This window comes from Triturus cristatus, chromosome 7 (assembly GCF_964204655.1).
Source record: "Triturus cristatus chromosome 7, aTriCri1.1, whole genome shotgun sequence".
NCBI classification, from domain to species: Eukaryota; Metazoa; Chordata; class Amphibia; order Caudata; family Salamandridae; genus Triturus; species Triturus cristatus.
Window position 1 is genome coordinate 1,362,020,296 of NC_140590.1, and position 7,996 is coordinate 1,362,028,291.

Below are 7,996 nucleotides of genomic sequence, written 5' to 3' on the forward strand. Positions count from 1 at the left end.
TTGTCACAGGCCTGTAAGTAGATAATGCATCCATCTATGAACAGCAGGAATAGTGTGGGTGGCTGCCAAACTCCTTTTTCGACAACAAATGGGCCAGTTGATTACCCATTTGGTCCCCATATGACCCAAGCAAAGTTATCGCAGAGGAGACATGTAATGATGGTAAGGCCGGGGTCCAGGATCCCCATATTACTAAGGGTTCTCCACAATCTATCCCTGAAGACCATGCCAAACGCCGCTTTAAGGTCTACAAAAGCAGCATATAGACTACCATTACCCAAATCCACCTATTTCCACCTTAACAAATGGAACCCTAAGACCTGGTCAACTGTGCTGGTCTTGGGGTGAAAACTGGCCTGGAATTGGGTCAGGATTTTACTCTCTTCAATCCAGGACAGCAACCAATCAAGGATAATCTTACAAACTTTTTTGGGGCTAGAGTCAATGAGACCGACTGGCCGGTAGTTTGCAGGGTCCGGTTTTGTTCCTTTTTTGTGAATAAGGATCATCTCCACCCCCTTCCATGACTTGGGGATATCCGCTCCTGACAGTATAGCATTAAAGATACAGGTGAGATATGATACAGGGGTGTGGAATTTAATCAAATATCTACTTGTGCATGGGGAAGGTTGCTTCATAAATCTACTTGTCCTGTAACAAAATCCACTTGTCACTTTGGTGCCATGTAGTGCGGCGACAAATTATGGCAGCAATCTCATTATACAAGGGCTCCGATAAAGCCTCTCTGATTATGCCAGGGCTCATACCATAGTAGTGTTTGAATACTTGCAGTTCTCTTATGTTGCCATGTTTCCACAGATCTACATACTGGGGCTGAAGGTAGTGATAAGCAATAGTTCCCGGGTTAGAATTCCCTTTTGGGTCTGTGCAAACCTACTAACTTGTATGATTTAAGGGTTTTCAACAACTCTTATCTAATTTTTCATCACACTGAGAAACGTTGGAAATTTACTCCTGACAATGGCAGACGTAAACCTTCTTCCAAAGTTGGAAAAAAAAAGTGGTTGGAGGGAAAGTGAACTTGCAAACACTCAGATTTTCGCATGAGGATTTTACATATGAATTTTTGCTCATGCTAAAATACAGTTCACAAATATTTTATAGGAGTACTATTTCTTATCCTACTTCCGTAAACTTGAGAATTCACGAAAGCCGTATAGCTGCACTTCAAGCAAGGACATATACCAAGGGTGCACTTTAGAGACTTTCTTTAATAATTGGCCCTTAATTTGGTCTGGCGTTGACCAGGACCATTGCATTTATTAAACTTCTGTCTGTCTCTCTCTCGGCTGGCTTCAATGTGAGTGACAGCATTCTGCTCTTTCACAAGGAGGATATCGGCACACAAAGTAGTTTTGTTCAGTGCCAGTAACTACTGTGGCAGTGTGTGCTTTTTGAGACCAAAAACTATTTTAGCTTTTGCCGATGTTTGTTATAATGGTGAGGGCTTGGCAGCTCCCACACCAATAAGGTTTTACAAAAACCAAGCCAAAACAAGTCATACATTGACAAAACTAAAAGGCTAACCACCAATTTCAGACTTACTGGCTTTGCCAATGTTTGTGTTTTCCATATTCTTATTGAAACGGGTTACACCCATTTTCCATTATGAATATTTTGGGGAAATACTAGCATGCATCAACACATGCTACTAAATGATGCTGTAAAGAATTTATACTTTCAATTTTACAGTATTTTATAAAAACGTTTCCCCCCCCCCTTTCATTTTTTTAGGAACATTTTATTTTGAAAGCAAAGAATCATCAATCTTGCTTTCAAGCTTCTGCAAATATTTGTATCAAATCAGAGAGCATTTTGGGAGCATTATACATAGCCTCATATTGCTAAACTTTGAATAAGTGTGCACACATTTTTATACTGGAACTACTGTCAGTAGTGCAGTCAGAGCTTACAACATTTACTTAGAGCGCTCACCTTAATAAAGGTTTTCAATTAAATGAACCATAAATACAAGTTTGAAAAGAATTAACATATGGACAAAGATATGACCTTAACTGAAGACAGTGCCCTTCCCTGATCCATAATGTGGTACTGCAAACTGGCAGCCAAAGGGTTTACGCTGCAGGGTGTTGGGCCTACTTTTCCCATGGTCAAAATACACATAAAAACATGTTTCCCTAGACCCCAAACAATATGTCCTGGGCATTGGGCTATAGAAATTCCACATCCCTTCTGTCTGATATGGAAACCAGATGGCTTGTACCCCACTTGCACATAATACGGGATCCCTTACGGACCCCATCCACTTGGTGGATATTTAAAGAAAAAAAATTATTATTAGGGAGTAGGCTCTGGTTCAGGGGACCAATGCCAGCTCACACACAAGCGTATCTTTTCGCACAGCCTCATTTCCTTTAGGACAAAGAGATGCATTTTTTTTTAACAAACATACATTATTTAAATACAATCACAGACATGGGGGTTCTACCGACTCCTGCAGGCCACCATCCTAGTGACACCATCCAATTTGAGTAAGTCACAATTTCCAAACTATTGCATTAATATTCATAATGTAGGTCAAATCGTGAATGTTGATTTTGCAAAGTGACATAATAGTACATAGACTGTTTTTCAAAATGTTTCTGGATTTGTAAAAACTCAGCGTGAAATTTGCAACTGCTTTTGCAGAATCCAATGTCAGTACATCTACATCCCAAGCTCTCTGAGAAGGTTGCCTGTAGACTTCAAAGAGCATACTCTTAACCTTAGTTTTATAAGCTTTTTTCCTGCATTTAAGATGCCATTGAAGCAAGCAGAGCTGGATTTGTTGAAGTTCTCCAGATTGTACCAAACACCTTCCTCAAACTTTTTCTGCATGGATACAGTTTCACTTCCAACAAAGGCAATGTCTCTTGAAACAGAGGGGAAAGAAACCTGCATAAATCACTCATCATAAGCCTTCTTAAGTTAGATTCAAGTACCTTTTCTGTGATTTTGAGAGATTAGTTACCTTGGCAATTGGGATGGATTCAATGCACATTTTGGCATTATTGCCTGAAAACCGGAATCGAAGAAGCAGTTGCTATTTAAGTAGTTTATTTACTACACCCATAAGTCCCCATGCGATGAATTATTGTTACACTAGATCAGAAATTTTAATAAAATTACTGATTTTAAGCAGCTCATCAAAAAGTACTCCTCTGTGGAAAGACTAATTTTCCCACCTCTCTAACTTTACAGATGAGACTCTAACAAGGGCCACTGAAATTATGCGGTTCTGCCACTGCAGCATTTTCCGCATAATTATGGCTTTGCCCCATCTGTCAGAGTCCATCACTTGCTGCATAATATACAGATTTTACCAAAAGCAAAATTCTAGTTCAAACGGTTCAAAAGTTACTTAAAAACCTAGAGACTTGTGTCCCCTCAAAGCGCAAAGCCCTCAGAAAAAAGTTGACTAGTCTTCTTTCACTTGCTTATTGCTGTATTTGGTTATTAAGCATGAATTAACGAGGTGAAATCTTTTCCCAGACGGTGCTGCCAAGAGTGAAGGTGACAAAATAATGTAGTAATACCATCAAAAAGTGTGACGCATTATGCGGCATAATTCAACCATACTGGGAACATGTATGGGCTTCACGTCTGAACCTATCCTAAATAATAAGTCGATAACTTAAGCTCTATTCATCAGAGCTGCTGAATAAAGGCAAAACTTCGTTAAAGTCCAATTGGAGTAACACTGCCTCATATGAAGTTAAATCAGCGATGCACCGCATGGGACATACGTTTACTATAGCACACACTTGCTAGGGCAAGCTATCACGAAACATGGCTATCAAATGCCCACATGGTGCACACATGAAAGTAAAGTCAGAAAACCACTGGGCCTCTTGTACTGAAGCCCTACCACGGAACTTTACGAAGCACCGAAGACGGACATTGCCCCACGCCGCATACTCTACAGCCCTCCCGCAAAGCTAACGTCATAACTGGTCCACTACTTACACGGATTGTCTGTGAAATCAGCCTAAAGTCTGCTGTCTGCCGCAAAACTCCTAACTTTTGCACTTCCGGGTCGTGTAACAACCAATCGCACAGCTAAACATATTCCAGGAGCGTCTGGGAGAGGGATGTACCGGAAATGTGTAATATGGCCTGCTATTGGAACATATGAGTCACGTTAGCCAATAATCTGCGCCGCAAAAATTCCGATGTGCTGGTTGGCTATAGATTCTCTATGCCCGTACTTCCGACTTGACGATGCGACCGCGTTTTGAGCTGGACGAGTTTTACAGAAACTCAAGCTTAGGTGTGCCAGCAAGGTCCAGTGGGCGGTGACAGTCTGTCTCACTCGACGGGTCAGTCGAGGTTAGCCGCTGCCGCTGTAATTGTGTGGGTGGAATAGGAAGCGTAACAGGAGTGACCACTGGTAATCAGATGGAGCGATAAATAGTCTGAGTCAGCCACGGTGCCCATTATAGAAGGCCCTTAACAATTTGAACAGTCACAACTGCGGATTGTACAGCGCCTGGTGCGCGTACAGTGACTTTTTTCCAACTGATTGGAACTAGTCTAGCAGATATATGATACAAGTAATATCATACCTACAACAAGTCAGTTCTATTGGCTTTGTCAATGGTTGTTAGTTGCATAAGATAAATAAGCAGCAACTCTGGCTTGTATATAATATTGAAAAAGCTTCCACTTAAAAGCTCTGGTGGCACCACCACAATTTTTTTGCTCCTGAGTTTCAAAAAGAGAAGGGGAATCCAGAGAGAAAATTACTCTGTAAAGTATTTCCCTTCCCTTACAACGGTCACCTGGCATGACGTCATGCCGTAACTTCTCCACTAGTGAGAAGTGAGCAGCGCACATCGATTTGTCTGCTGTCACTGCAGTCCAGCAAAAAATGGACCGCCTGTGCCAGGGCACAATACAGAGCCTGATAGGGATCCGTTTCGAGGCCCCTTTTTAGGTCTAGGAGGGCCTTAAGCCATCGGTCTGCTCCTTTTCAAGCACACTCGTGCTTGTGCTGGTATCCACCTTGTGGGAGCGAGCAGCGGCGCTGGAGGTAATTGAAAACATGGCTCTCGCGCCGCCGCTACTCGCTCCTGCAAGGCGGATGCCAGCACAAGGACGAGTGCACTTGCCTGCTCTTTCGCAGCCGCGCTCCCTTACCCCATTCCTTTCTTTGATGCATTTTTTTAACTTTCTAGCTCTTAGCAGCGCACACATGCGCACCGTTTTGTCATTTCTCCTTTCTATTACTGTTCTGCTGCAATCTGCTGTGGTACATCTTGTGTTAGTGTCTTACCGGCTCTTGGAGGAATCCATCTTCAGAGATCAGTCTGGGCCTGCCCGTTACCTCAAGGCAAGCCCATGCGCTCTGAGTAACAGCATTCTGCAACCAGTGCTCGAGTGGGGGACACTGGGCTGCGTTTGGCGTTGTGCCCACTCAGAGTCATTTTGTTTACAGGGGGCTGTGTGCCTTTGAGCTACTCTATTAGCCCCCCCCCCGCCTAGCGGCTGCCACGTTCTCACAATAAAAATATGATTCCTAACGGAATGTTGGCAGTTTTCTTTTTTTTACTACAATCTCGTCATGACTCGCTGTCTCTATAAAGGGCCAGGTTGAATGCTAATTATATTAATTTGCCTACTCTTTTAAATATGAAAACATATTTTCAGTACCGAACTCATGTTTTAGTGACAATTATTTTTGCGTGAACGCTCGTAGTTAACGAAACATTAAATTCAGCGGTTTTGCGCCCAATCTTAGGCTCCTTCGCACTTCATTTTTTCCATTGCATGCTATATTCTTCAACATTGACAAGGACGTTGGTATTTTTCGTTTTAATGTCTGGCCCCTTGGTAAATAGACATTTGAAAGTGCGTGCGTTTTGAAATGCGTCATTAAACTGAGAGCAGTTTCTATACCAGTGACCCGTCCTACTGACTGCAGGCAGGGACAGAAGGAGGCAGCTGAGAATTGATTGCATTCAGCAGCTAACAACACCATAGCTGCTTTTGCAAATTCCGAGAACGTGCCTTTTGCTCTACCAGCTCGCCTGACGAAGTTCCACGACCTGGGTGTGGCTTGCGGTGACGCGTTGGATATACTCAAGAACTGTACAGAACAGAACTTGGATGTGTTTAAAAACACAACATTGTGACCAATGGTGTTCTGATAGTTAGCTAATTGGTCTTTACAATCTTAACAGAAAAAAAACTTACAGAATCACTTTTTAGATCTAGGTGAAATGAGCCCTCGCTTTTTGTCCTACAGATTTACAGATAATTCAAATAATATATAAATATTGCTGCAGCAATTATTTATTTTTTCCCCTTAGTTTTATAGAACGCAAACTTGACTCGAATTTATCTGAGCACCAGTTGCGTTAAACAAGGAGACATTCATTCTTTGTAGGCACCGGGATAGTAAGCGATTTGCCTTGAATCACAGGATGTTGCGCGTCATTGCCTAGACTCGAACCCGGTTCCCTAGATTAGAGATCGACCGCCCTAGCCATTTGGAAGAATTCCTTCCATCACCTTGTGTGTGCTTGATAATCTTTTTTTGCCAACAAATGTTGGAGATTGCATAGTATGGCTCCTGGTCCAGTTTGTTAATTAGCGATATTTTATTAATGCTCCCCTCCGTGTCACGCAGACTTCAATCTGCCTCTTTGATAACTATTTTAACTGTTATATCATCTGTTTAAGAGTCGCGCTGAGCCAGAGAACCAAAATAAAAATGTGGCCCCCATTTGTGAATAAGATAGCTTTAAAAAAACAAGCATTGGCATAGCCATTAGGTCTCGCTTTTTGGACGTTATAAGTATTTAGTTATGCAGCACAATATCCTTGGTGCAACAACATCAACCGTTGCATGGCTAAACTCTTATAAGGTCCCAAAGGCGAGACCTATTGACTATGCCAATGCTTGTTAAAAAACTGCCAGTGCTCAGCACTGGTGAGACCCGGCCCACTTAAAGCCCTGTCTAAAGCACAGTTAACTAATCTGTGGCTCAGCTGCTCCAAGTAACAGTCACCTTGACCTACTAGATAACGGGAGAGGACAGACACTTCTCTGTTTTCAGTTAAAGCACTAATATCACCAAAGTAAGATTGGGGTCAACTCAGATATACACTCACGCATCCACCTACATACCCTTTTCTGAGTTGAGCACCTGCTGCAGAGATCTGTTGGTAACCTCTATGTCACTAATACCGTAACTAAACATGTTCTGGGAACAGTGAAAGATTTCATTGTTCTGCATCACGGAATATGTTCTGCAGGAAGTGGAAGACTGCACTTGCTATCTTTTGGGAGAGAGGAAGTCTTGCTTTGGTGTATCAGTTCTGTGTTGAAACAAAGTTTGTAACGATGCAGCTCAATTTATATGGGGAACGTTTGCACTGTTTCTCTCCAAGGTGTGCCTGTTCTATGGAGGAGTAATGCTTCCACTGCCATTGCCCCATTTTATCACAAAGGAAAGTATATATGAAATACTATTATCAATCAACTTTTTTATTAAAATTGCAAATGCCTACAGATCGGTAAAATATAAGGTGAGTACAATAGAGCATTACAATTCTGTTATAAAACAAACTCATTAAAAGCTCCTAAAACTGGGGACCTATATCAAACAAAGGTCTCCCACATGGTCCACCAAATTGTCACAATAATACAAGTATCACAACTGGTCGAGATATATTGGGGGTCTCTAATACCCATTGCAGGCCCCCAGGGTGTCGGGGGGGTGGGGGTTGCACATGGGGGGTACGCATGGCATCCCCCTCATTGCAATGCACTACGTGGCAGGCACCACGTGGTGCTTGCCATGTAGTGCATGGCAATGATGTGCGCACTCCTATTGTACTGCAGGCCGGTCTGCAGCCAGCAGATCCACCTGCAATGTAATAGGCCCGGGATGCGCCCACCAGTGTGGCGGGCGCATCTTAATATGCATTGCGGGACCGCCCAACTTCGGCGGTCGGTCCCTGGCTCCGT

At 42.7% G+C, this 7,996-nt stretch overlaps 1 protein-coding gene across 2 annotated transcripts in view; it reads right to left on the reverse strand.

Moving 5' to 3' along the window:
- The window catches only part of EIF6 (eukaryotic translation initiation factor 6), a 29,005-nt gene extending 24,895 nt beyond the window's left edge, over nt 1–4,110 (reverse strand). The window contains exon 1 of one of the 2 annotated variants that reach the window (XM_085619072.1): nt 3,988–4,110. The gene's annotated coding sequence lies outside the window, so the exon portion shown is untranslated. The other variant, XM_085619073.1, reaches the window with a different exon arrangement.
- Nucleotides 4,111–7,996: the final 3,886 nt, after the last annotated feature.